This window comes from Lygodium microphyllum, chromosome 1, assembly GCF_053477565.2.
Source record: "Lygodium microphyllum isolate KBCC chromosome 1, Lygodium_microphyllum_v1.1.10, whole genome shotgun sequence".
Lineage (NCBI taxonomy): Eukaryota > Viridiplantae > Streptophyta > Polypodiopsida > Schizaeales > Lygodiaceae > Lygodium > Lygodium microphyllum.
Genome location: NC_141135.1, coordinates 51,220,143 through 51,232,739, shown reverse-complemented (window position 1 = coordinate 51,232,739; position 12,597 = coordinate 51,220,143).

Genomic DNA, 12,597 nt, shown 5'->3' with positions numbered 1-12,597 from the left:
TTCTCTTTCCCTTATACAACATTTTTGAAACTCTAGAAAAAATTGTATCTATTTTTGTTTGATATATGAGTGTCCCTTATTCGCCTCTAAGTTTTTCTATTTTATGTTCTTCTACATGGTTTAGGGTTTTTCTCTCTTTTTATTCCTCATTAACACTTTCTCTACTACAATTGATGTCTCTTTTGGTTCAGAATCACATTTTAAGCTCTCATCCTCACTATCATCTTCCTAAGTAGTATCATTCACTTCCTCCTTTTCTTCTTCAATGTCACCTTCATTCACCGTTTCCCTTCTTAATGCCAAGTCAAACTTCCTTGCTATCCCTCTATGATCATAAATTTTTATGATTCCTCTATCCCAATCTTGTATTGCTCGAGTATTCTTGAGCCAAGGTCTAGTAAGATAAGAGAGAAATCCCCTAACCCTACTAGCATAGCATGATAATTTATTTTCATGGCTACAATATAGACTTGAACCTCCAAGTCTTGAATTATATCTATGTGCTTCACTTTAGGATGATTTGCAAGCCTAATTCAAAATCCAAATCTCATAATTATTTGGATACCAAAGTGTTCTACACATGCTTGTGTAATCACATTGACTTGACCTCCTCCATCTATATATGTGTCCCCTTATACTTTGATTTTTATATCATGCATCCACTATATGACATATTTTTGGTAGTTCTTCTACACTCAAAATTCTTATTGTTCCTCTTCTCCTTTTCTTTACTGTGGGATTTACTAACTTTTTCCATTGTCCTCTCATGCTAAGATATAACTCCATTAACTATATAAAAGCTATACATGATTTCCTACCCATCATATCCCTTAGCAAGTCATAATCACTTTCATTTTTTCCTAAAGGAATATCAAAAGTATGATAATGTTTCCTAGGTGCTATTAAAAAATTTCCCTCCTTTGTCTCCTTCTTTTCTCCCTTCTTTGCATCTCCCTCTCTCCTCACCAACCTTATTGGTTTTAGGCTCCTATCTCTCTACATGTGTCCTCCTCTATGTCGTAGGCATCACATCAATTATTTTATTTTCCTCACTCTTGTTCAACAAGGATACAATTTAATACAATCTTTCAATTCTCTTTCTCTATTAATATTAGTACTTGAGATATGGAAGGGTCTTTAATTTCAATACCGTAGTCATTCTATCTATTTGGAAGATTTTGTAGTAAATGATACATATCCCCTCCTCCTCTACGTGGATAGGGTCCATTCGTGCTTATGTGACCTATCTCTCTATAATAATAAAAAATCAAAGGTCTCCTAAAATAACCTTTTCCATCTCCTTCTCTTCCTCCTTCTATAGTTTCTTGACTGGTTTGTCTTATAAATTCCCCATTTCCTCTTCCCCAAGTCCATCCTCTCAAAGCTCCCAACCTAATGTTTTGAAGTTGCCTAGACAATTGATCCTCGACCTTAGAGGCTAGCTGAGCACTCTGTCTTGATAAGAGCTTATAGTTTTTCCCATTGCCTTACAACTTTTGGTCTCTACTCTCAATGTTTTTTGGTCTTAAAAGTTGTCTTTTTTAGTTTCTCAAATCTTCTTTCTTTTTTAATTGTAATTATTACTACTTCCTCAAAAGTATTAGGTTCCTTGATTTCTAGTTTTGTTCTCACCTCATCCTAAATTTTTTCCACAAACTATTTTTCTTTTAGCATTTTTGGTGCTCTCTCTATAGTGGCAAGGGATGTGTTCTAATGATCCTAGAATTGGTTAAATTCTAAGGCAAACAATTCTACGGTCTGGTCTTATTTTTTTTTGGCAAACTTCTATCTTTTGCCAAACGTCTTGGAAATTAATCTTTGTCTCTTTAAATTAATGAAGGAATGACTACTTGGTAGTTTCATACTCTCTAGGAACATGGGGATTTGATAAATGCAAACTTTTTTCATAATCCTCAAACAAATTTCTATCTTCATCCAACAATTCAAACCTTAAAATTTGAAGTTTCACGGCAGGGTTAGTAATACACTGGACAATACATTGAAGCTCTAGTTTTTTGAGGAATTGTTGAGGATCCTCTCCTTTTGAAGAATGAAATTCAGAAAAAGGATTGGCCATTAAAAATGGTTGTGGAAAAACAATCAATAGTTGAAAACAAAGTCAAATTAGCACTCCTCAGTGGGGGCTCCAAAAAAGATGTCACATGAGTAGTGATCAAAGACAGTTCTCTCACACAACCCAAAGGCACAAGTGAAAGGAGTACGGGAAAGAAGTAAGAATTTGCAAAGTAGAGAACTTAACTAGATAAAATAATAAAATAGGGGCAACCAACAACATCAATGCTTATTGTAGCCATAGAACACACAAAATATAAAGCATGCCTTTCCATAAAAACAAACTTGAAAGTCTTGAGTTTGATATTTGAAATTCTCAACACAAAGATTTTTATTCAAAAATATCTCCTACCTCTTCAAGATGGTCAAATTTCCCAAATGTCTAGCTTGGACTTTTGGGAAAATTTCCACTTCTTCAAACAGGCCTAGGCCACTCGTCTCTGACTTTAAATAAAGTGTGATCCTCCTTTTTCAAATATTACACCTGAAGAGACATCACCTACTTCATCGAGTTGCATATCTCTTCATGCGTGATATTTGTACATGCATCCACCTTCCAGAATAAGAGTAATACCTAGGGTGTACACTATGTTTTTATCAACATATTGAGTATGTGTAACATAATTTGGAAAAAACCACATCATCTAAGCCTTTAGGCCACCCTTCCTTAGATGTTTTTTTTCGAAAAAGAAGCATGAAGCCACAATACCCTATGAACAATTTTGTAGTATCTTATTGCATTTAGTATTCCTGGTGCGCAGATCGGACGCAGGTAGCTCACGTAGTGAATTCCCAAAGGTCCCCAAGAACAAAGCACTCTACTTTTTAGCACAAAGACCAATGTAAAAACAAGCACGACATGAGACAAGAGACAAATTGGGTTGAATCTCCCCCATGCCTTGTGTGAGCGCTTCACAAAGCATGTATTTAATATATATTTTCAATCTTTTTGCTCAAAAATAGCCCAATTACAAAAATATGACAAGCTTTTAGCTTTTGAGTTTGCTTTCTACCAAAAATAGGAAAATAAAGCTAATGGACGGTGCCCAAAGAGTCTGGCACGCCCAATCTCAATGTCCAAATAAAAATAACATATCCAGGCGCATAAGCGCATACAAAATAATAATAAATAGTCGATGTCTCTATAGACATAATCAAAATATAGGCGTGGCGCCTATCAAAATATAGTCGAAAGGTCGAAAACCCGCTAGACTCCAATGCTTTCCTCCGCCACTCCTGCTATCTCTACACATCAACTGAAGCATTCACAATCGTTAGTAAAATAACACAATTAAACCGACAAAAGTGAATACCTAGCAGTCTTCAGCTACATAAATAAATCAACTGGTTAGAAATAAATCCTAACCTTAATTTATTACGAGTGCGCACTCTAAACTCATAAACGTTTATTAATTTAATATGCATTTTGCGGAATCACCCGCTATGGAATCACCCATGTACACACTAAATTAATGAAACGCCCGAAAAGGACAGGCGTCCCCATCAACTTCTCGCACAAAGAATCCTCTTTGCGTATGAGCCCCGGTCATCTAAGTTTACGGAATCCACCGTAAAACCTCACGGAATCCACCGTGGAATATGCCTCCTGGCATCATACCCCCGGGGTGGGATAGCAATTGACCTCAATTGCTATTAGCTCAATGTGGAGCTAACAGAGTGGGGAAAGCATTTAGGTCTCTAGCGTGCATCCATTGTGCTTCTTCTACAGGATGGTTCTTAAATTTCACTAGATATCTAGAGTACCTTCGGCCAGTTCTAGTGGTCATGTAGTCAGTGTCTATGATGGCTTCTGGTTCAAGGATTTCAGTCTCTTCTTCTAGTAAAGGTGGGTTTTCATAGACAGGGTGGATAGGTAATTGTCCTCTAAATGGTCTCAATAAACTAATATGAAATGTATTATGAATTTTCCAATGAGATGGCAATTCTAACTTGAATGCATTGTCATTAATCTTATGAATGATTCTAAATGGTCCGTAGAATCTAGGGGCTAATTTGACAACTGGATGTCTATCTACACTTTGCAGTCTACGCTTTTCTATTCTAAGCCAAACATAATCATCAACTTTGAAATTCATGGCTTGTCTTTTCTTGTTGGCTTGTTTGGTATATGATTGTTGGGCTTTAGCAATCATATCCTTGACCTCATCAAAAATAGTGTTATGCATAACAGCAATATCATCGGCACTTTGTATTCTATTAGACAAAGATGCAACAGGTGTAGATAATCTATATCCATAAATAACTTCAAAAGGTGCTTTCTTTGTAGATGTGTGCGGTGTATTATTATATGCAAATTGTAATAAATGTAAATGAGTATCCCATGTCTGAGGTTTAGAGATAGTGTATGCACGTAAAAGATCTAAAATAGTGCTATTTGTGGCTTCTGTTTGTCCATTTGTTTCTGGATGAAATGCAGATGAGAAATCAATCTTTGTGCCTAGATTTGCAAACAGTGTAATCCAGAAATTATTACAAAATCTAGAATCTCTATCTGAAATAATCACTTTCGGCAATCCATGGTTAGTAAAAATAGTTTTCAAAAATAATTGTGCTGCTTGTGATGCTGTTAAAGTTTTCTTACATGCAATGAAATATGCTTGCTTACTAAATCTATCTACAATTGTCCAAATCATGTCATGATTAGATTTAGTATTTGGTAATCCAGTAATGAAATCCATAGATATATGTTCCCAAGGTTTAGATGGAATAGATAAAGGCATTAATAACCCATATTGTTTACCATGATGTCTTTTTATTCTTTGACAAATCAGACATTCAGAAACAAAATTAGACACATCTGCATCCATATGCGGCCAATAAAAATCTTCAGTTAACATGCGTAATGTAGAAATGATACCTCTATGACCTTGATATGGGGGACAATGAATTTCATTTAAAACAAAAGATCGGAATGGAATAGTAACACACAGTCTCTTTTCAAAGAACATGAATCCATCATTATATGACAATGAATCAACAGGAATGAAATTATTTTGAACTAATTTTTGCCAATCAGAATGAAAAGTAATATCCTGGTGATATGTGTCTTTCCTAGCAATCAAAGAATCAAAAGATATGATAGAAATGTTATGAATTGCAGGTCTTCTACTCAATGCATCGGCAACTACATTTTCTTTTCCAGGTTGGTATTGAATGATAGGATGGAAACTTTGAATGAATGAAGCCCATTTGATATGACGGTCAGAAATTTGGGGTTGGCTAAGTAGATGTCTAATGCTTTGCTGGTCAGTCTTTATCATGAATTCTGAACCCATTAAATAATGCTTCCATTGTTTCAATGCTTGGACAACTGCTAAGAGTTCCTTGTCATAAGTGGAATATTTGAGCTCAGAGGGTTTCAGCTTAGAACTAGAATATGCTATTGGATGGTTGTCTTGCATTAGCACGGCTCCTATTCCTGATCCGCTAGCATCGGTCACAACTAGAAAGAATGGTCTATTAAAGTCAGGCAATTGTAGGACAGGGGCATTGGTCAATGCACGTTTAAGTAAATCAAAGGATTTCTGCTGGTTTTCAGTCCATTGATAAACAATGCCTTTCTTAAGAAGTTTGGTCAGTGGTAAAGCAAGTAATGAGAAATTACGTACAAACTTCCTATAGAAACTAGCAAGACCAAGGAATGAGCGTAATTCATGTACATTTTTAGGAATAGGCCAATGCAATATTGCGTCAATTTTCTTAGGATCAACTTTTATTCCTTCTTCTGATACAATATGACCTAGATATTCTATTTCTGTCTTAAAGAATTCACTCTTGTCAGGATTTGCAAACAATTGATTTTCTTTCAGTAATTGAAAAACTAATGATAAATGCTCATAATGCTCTTTTTCACTTTGACTGAATACTAAAATATCATCAAAGAAAACAATCACACAATATTGATATTTTAGAAAAATACGGTTCATCATTCTACTGAAAGTAGCAGGTGCATTAGTTAATCCGAATGGCATAACTAAGAATTCGTAATGGCCAAACTGTGTCCTGAATGCAGTCTTAAATATGTCGGATCTATCTAACCTCACCTGATGATATCCAGATTTAAGGTCAATTTTACTAAATATAGAAGATCCTTGCAGTTTGTCCATAAGGTCATCAACTCTAGGTATAGGATACCTATTCTTTACAGTGATCTTGTTTAATGCTCGGTAGTCAATACACATCCGATAAGTATTATTCTTTTTCTTGACTAAGAGCACAGGTGCACCGAATGGAGAACTGCTAGGTCGAATTAAGCCTCTATTTAGTAATTCTTCTACTTGACTCTGGATTTCTTTTTGCTCTATTTGATTGTGCCTATATGGGGCTTTGCAAGGTGGTTGTGTGCCAGGTATTAGGTCAATCTTATGGTCTTCTGGACGTGATGGAGGTAAACCTGGTGGTAGGTCTTCTGCAAAACAGTCCTTAAAATATGCAAGAAATTCCTTATGCCTAGGGTGCATATGAGTTTCTTTTGCGTGCAATTCATTCACCCAAATGAGATATGATTTAGTATTCTTGCGTAGTGCACGTTTTGCTTGAGTATGCGAAAGCAGTGGAAACATATGAGATGCATGCATACCAAATAATGTAATAGATTTTCCTTGAAAATTAATATTCATTGTGTGTGTGGAATAATCTATATTGGGATTATGTTGGTGTCTCCATGGCATTCCTAAAATAATGTCGCTAGACTGTAATGGGACAACTAAGAAATTTCTTCTTTCAACATATGGACCAATTTGAATTTCTAAATCTTGAACTTCTTGTGTGCCATTGTACCTAGTACCTAAAAATGCAGCTTTTATGCGATAGTGTGTAGGTACTGTATGCAATTTCAATTCCTTTACCAATTTTGCTGAAATAAAATCATGCGTACTACCGTCATCATGCAATACAGTTCTTTCTTTTCCATGCACCATACATTTCATAGTCAACAATGAATGTAAAGTAGGCATACCTGGTAAAGTGTCGGAAATAGTAGTAGGATCATCTTCTTCTTCAGTGAAGTCCGGCATATCCTCATGCTCGTCTTCGTCCATAGCTCCAAGGTAGTTGATATGTGCTGATGGCTTCTTTGAATGACAATTTGCTGCGAGATGGCCTGGCTGGTGACACTTGTAGCATACGATGGGCTTGGCTTTGGTCACATTATTTGCAATGGCTGGGAGTCTGGGTATATTTGGATTTGCTTGTTGGATAGGCTTAGGATTTGGATTGACAGTGGATGGTAATGCGGGTGGTTTAGACCAATTCTTACGGAAAGGTGGTGATGAGAAACGACCTGGATTAAACCTTCTGAAATTGGAATTGAATTGTTTAGATCCATAATTACCGTTTGCTTGGAATGGCTGTGGTCGTCGATCTCTTCCACGTAACTTATCTTTAGTGTCGTGAGCTAAGGAGATAGCGTCTTCAAGGGTAGCAGGCTTGAACATGTTCACCTCAGCGTAGTAATGTCCAAGAAGTCCAGACATGTACTTCCGCTTATGTGTCGTCTCTGGTACGTCTTCAAGCATGCGTAGCTGTAGAAGTGCATTCCAAAAATGCTCTGTATACTGTGGAATAGGCTCACGGTCGCGTTGTTGAAGTAAATCCCATTGCTTGATTGCCTTCTCATGAAATTGCGGTGGAAGAAAATTTTGCATGAACTTCTTCTTGAAATCTTCCCATGTAGCAGGACATTCTATGCTCTTGCGGACGACAGTCCACCAAAGCGATGCTCTATCTATCAGATGATTAGTAACACACTTGATTTTATCTTTCTCAGGATAAGTTTCCTCATGGAAATAGTCATCAAACTGGCTAATGAATGATAAAACAGTCTTTCCTTCTCTTATGCCATTGAAAGTGCGAAACTTGAAACTTCGTTTACTTATCTTGGATTCCTTGCGAATGGTTTGTGCTTCAAGAGTGGCGTCGATGGTACGGCGTATCAAATCTTCAGCTTGAGGTTCTTCTTTATCAGTGGACGCTCCTTGTAGCTTTGTCAATTGCGCTTGCAAGGCTTGCCTAGCTCTTCGCTCTTCGTCTAATTGCAACATGATAAGATCCAGCTTTTGTTCCATGGTAGGCTCGGGTAGGTCGTCTTCAGCCATAGGATCATCCATGTGTGGGGAAGTCATCCTGTAAAACTCAACAAACCTTTCTCACTCAAAATCAGTTAGCGGGATGAGCGTAGCTCAAATTTGGGGTTACAAGGCTATGTATTTTTGGGTATTTTCTTCTTCAATTTTCAGAAATTCTGAAATATTTCTCTCTGTTTGCTGAAAGTACTTCAACGAAGTTGCAGATAGGTAAAACAGCTTGCTGCGAACAACTTTCCAGTTCAGAGTTTTTGCAAACGAACAAGTCTTCTAGGAGTTTCAAGCGTTAGTCAGTTCTGATTTAGTCTGACTTGCAGAGTTGCAGACTTAACAGACTTGCAGGGTTGTGAACTTGCTGAACTTAGCTGACTTGCAGGACTTGCAGTACTTGATTAGTGTCGACTTGCGAAACTTGTCTTCTGGAGTGCGTGACCGAGAGTTTGCAGACTTATCTGCCTTCACTGACTTGCAGAGTATAGAGGTAACTTAAGCTTAATTAGTTAAGCTTAAGCTTAATAAGCTTAAGTAATGGAGAAATAGGCCGCCGTTTTTCAGTCGTGGGGGGGGGGGCCGTTTTTGATTCCGCCGAAAATTTCGGGGGTCCTCCTCTTGATCACCACTTGACGATTTGTTGCTAATCAAGCTTCTCTTAAGTTCTTAAGCTTTGTACTTAAGCTTTGTTAATGAAGAAGATAAGAAATTTCTCACTGTTCATCATGACTTGTTCATGGAGTTGAGGGAGTGGTCCTCCGCCAACAGAGAGTGGTCCTTCGCGATCTGAGAGTGGAAACAGGGGTTCTTGATCGCCAGAAGTCTGCCTGTATCGACGGTTCGCGACGAGATTGACTGTAGAGGCCGTTTGTTCCTGGAGCTCCGCCTTCGCCCGAGATTGGTAGCGATTGGAAGCCCTTGATCTCTGCTCCGCTCTGATACCACTGGTGCGCAGATCGGACGCAGGTAGCTCACGTAGTGAATTCCCAAAGGTCCCCAAGAACAAAGCACTCTACTTTTTAGCACAAAGACCAATGTAAAAACAAGCACGACATGAGACAAGAGACAAATTGGGTTGAATCTCCCCCATGCCTTGTGTGAGCGCTTCACAAAGCATGTATTTAATATATATTTTCAATCTTTTTGCTCAAAAATAGCCCAATTACAAAAATATGACAAGCTTTTAGCTTTTGAGTTTGCTTTCTACCAAAAATAGGAAAATAAAGCTAATGGACGGTGCCCAAAGAGTCTGGCACGCCCAATCTCAATGTCCAAATAAAAATAACATATCCAGGCGCATAAGCGCATACAAAATAATAATAAATAGTCGATGTCTCTATAGACATAATCAAAATATAGGCGTGGCGCCTATCAAAATATAGTCGAAAGGTCGAAAACCCGCTAGACTCCAATGCTTTCCTCCGCCACTCCTGCTATCTCTACACATCAACTGAAGCATTCACAATCGTTAGTAAAATAACACAATTAAACCGACAAAAGTGAATACCTAGCAGTCTTCAGCTACATAAATAAATCAACTGGTTAGAAATAAATCCTAACCTTAATTTATTACGAGTGCGCACTCTAAACTCATAAACGTTTATTAATTTAATATGCATTTTGCGGAATCACCCGCTATGGAATCACCCATGTACACACTAAATTAATGAAACGCCCGAAAAGGACAGGCGTCCCCATCAACTTCTCGCACAAAGAATCCTCTTTGCGTATGAGCCCCGGTCATCTAAGTTTACGGAATCCACCGTAAAACCTCACGGAATCCACCGTGGAATATGCCTCCTGGCATCAATTCCCCTTTATCAATCCCATATATTTTGTTGAGATGGCAAGCTCAACACGTGTGGACATTGATGATGGACCGCCTAGCTAGATGGGTCCACACGTCTACACTTAGCATACTGGTGGTCATTATGATACTCACATGGCCACTGACTTATCACTTATTCTATTTAGTTTGTTACACCTACCTATAATTGGCAAAGACATAGTGCCAGTCGATTAGTGTAGTCGGTTATGCACTATTTGATTTAGTAGGCCACTTTTCTTTATGTTGTATCTTATCTATACTTTGTGTACATTGTATAGTGTGTGAAAGAAGAAGAAGAAACCAGCAAGAAAACGTTTTGGCCTCCGTCTCTCTTCTTGTGTTCTTGAGTGAGCTTCCTCATGTATATACAGCGTGTGTTTGGAGCAGCAGCTCAAGCAAATTCCCCCATCACGCGATTCTTGACATGGTATCAAAGCTGTGTCACTGAGAGAGGCTGATTTCGAAGGTTGAAGTGAAGGAGAAGAAGCAAGATTTGAGCAAGCAAGCAACAGGTAAGAAGATCTCCCATTCTTCCACTCTCTCTCTTGGATAGTGTCTATGGAGGCACTAGAAGTAGGGTCAAGCAAAAATCTCAAATTATTGTGAGATTTGGTGTGCAAGTAGATCACTGTATATTCTACAGAAAATCCCTTTAGGGCTTTCCTGTAGTTATTTTAGGCGTCTAAGGCCGTTTTCTGGCCCCGTTTTAGAGCCGCAAGGTTGCGGACAACAGTTTCATGGTACACTGTGATTTTGGTTGTATTGACCGAAAGTGGGAGCACAGGTTGTAGATTGCGAATCTATCATTTTTTAGGTGTTTGCATGAAGCAAACATAAGGTTTATCTACAAACATGTTACAGATTACATGTACTATTAAGAAATCAGTGAAAAAGGTTGCTTGGTGTATTGCTGTGCATATGTTGTGAAAGATTGCAGAAGACTAGCTTGTTGTGTTGTATCCTTGTTCGTGATAATGACAGAGAATAGTGGAAATCCCATTATTGAGAAGCTTGACAAGAACAACTACTCTTAATGGAAGTTTCGTGTGACAAACTTCCTCATTGGAAAGGGCCTTTATGAGTTTGTTTCGGGTGAAGAAAAGGAGCCAGAGCTCGGTATCCCTCCAACTGCAGATGAATTAAAAGCATGGAAAGAGTGGAATGCGAAAGACAAAAAGGTGATGTACTGGCTATCTGCACTCATTGATAATACTATGCTGGGACATATCATGAATGCACGAACTTCACATGGAGCTTGGACAATTTTTGAGAGCTTGTTTTAGTAAATACAAATGTCAAGATTTTGGAAGAGAAGGAAGGAGTCTCACTTGTAGCTTTCTCGCTTGCACAATGGGGGAATACACACAAAGGTGGAGGCTGAAAGCAGTTTTCCTCTTCTTAGTTGTGTAAGCGAAAAGAACTCAAGTACATAGAAATAGAAGAACCCTATATGTGGGTCTCAAACCAAACTCAACTAACTAAGGTGGCATACTAACTGAGCCACGAACTAGAGTAGATAAGGATAGCTGTCATCTAGCTATTATTCATGGGCAGTGTACCAACCGCATCTGTAACTGACAAGTCGGTGACATAAATGCACAACGGTCACCCTGGCATATCACAAGTGGAGCTCGATATCTCAACACTCCCCCTCGAGCTCAATCCCAATTCCTTCACACCAAGCAGGTCTCTGAACTTGTGCAACTTCTCTGTGCCCAATGCCTTCGTGAATACGTCAGCTACCTGATCCTCTGTGCTGACATAAACTAGATCAATAAGACCTAGTAAAACCCTCTCCCACACATAGTGATAATGCACCTCAATGTGCTTTGTTCTAGCATGATAGACTGGGTTATTTGCCAAGTGTATACTACTCATGTTGTCACAATAAATGACAACTGGCGCATTTGTAGGCTGATGCATATCATGAAGTAGCTTATGCAACCAAGCTACTTCACACACAGCCATTGCTGCACCCCTGTACTCAGCCTCTATGCTCAACAAGGCAACTGTAGGTTGTTTGTTGCTGCTCCAAGTGACTGCAGCACTCCCAAAATAGAACACATATCCATTGGTAGATCGTCTATCAGAAATACTACCAGCTCAATCAGCATCAGTGTATCCATGCAACTCTATCTGAACCCCAGTCTCATAAAATAGTCCATACTGCAATGTGGACTTCACATACCTGACTATGCGTTTAGCCACATCTAAATGCGGTTTCCTTGGAGCCTGCATAAATTAACTTACCAATCCAACAGTATAGCTCAAATCTGGCCTGGTAATAGTCATATAAATCAAACTTCCTACTATGAGTCTGTACATAGTAGGGTCTTCCAGAAGCTCACCTGCATCTGCGCTCAGCTTCACATTCTGCTCCAAAGGAATTGAAATAGGCTTACAGCCTATCATCCCATATTTGGACAGCATGTCCAATCCATACTGCCTCTGCAAGAGTTGTATCCCACTTGGTGATCTAATCACCTCAATGCCCAAGAAATAACGCAGCACTCCCAAATCCTTCATCTCAAACTTTTGCTTCAATAGCATTTTCACATGAAGGATATCTTCATCATTGTCACCTGTCATAATCAAATCATC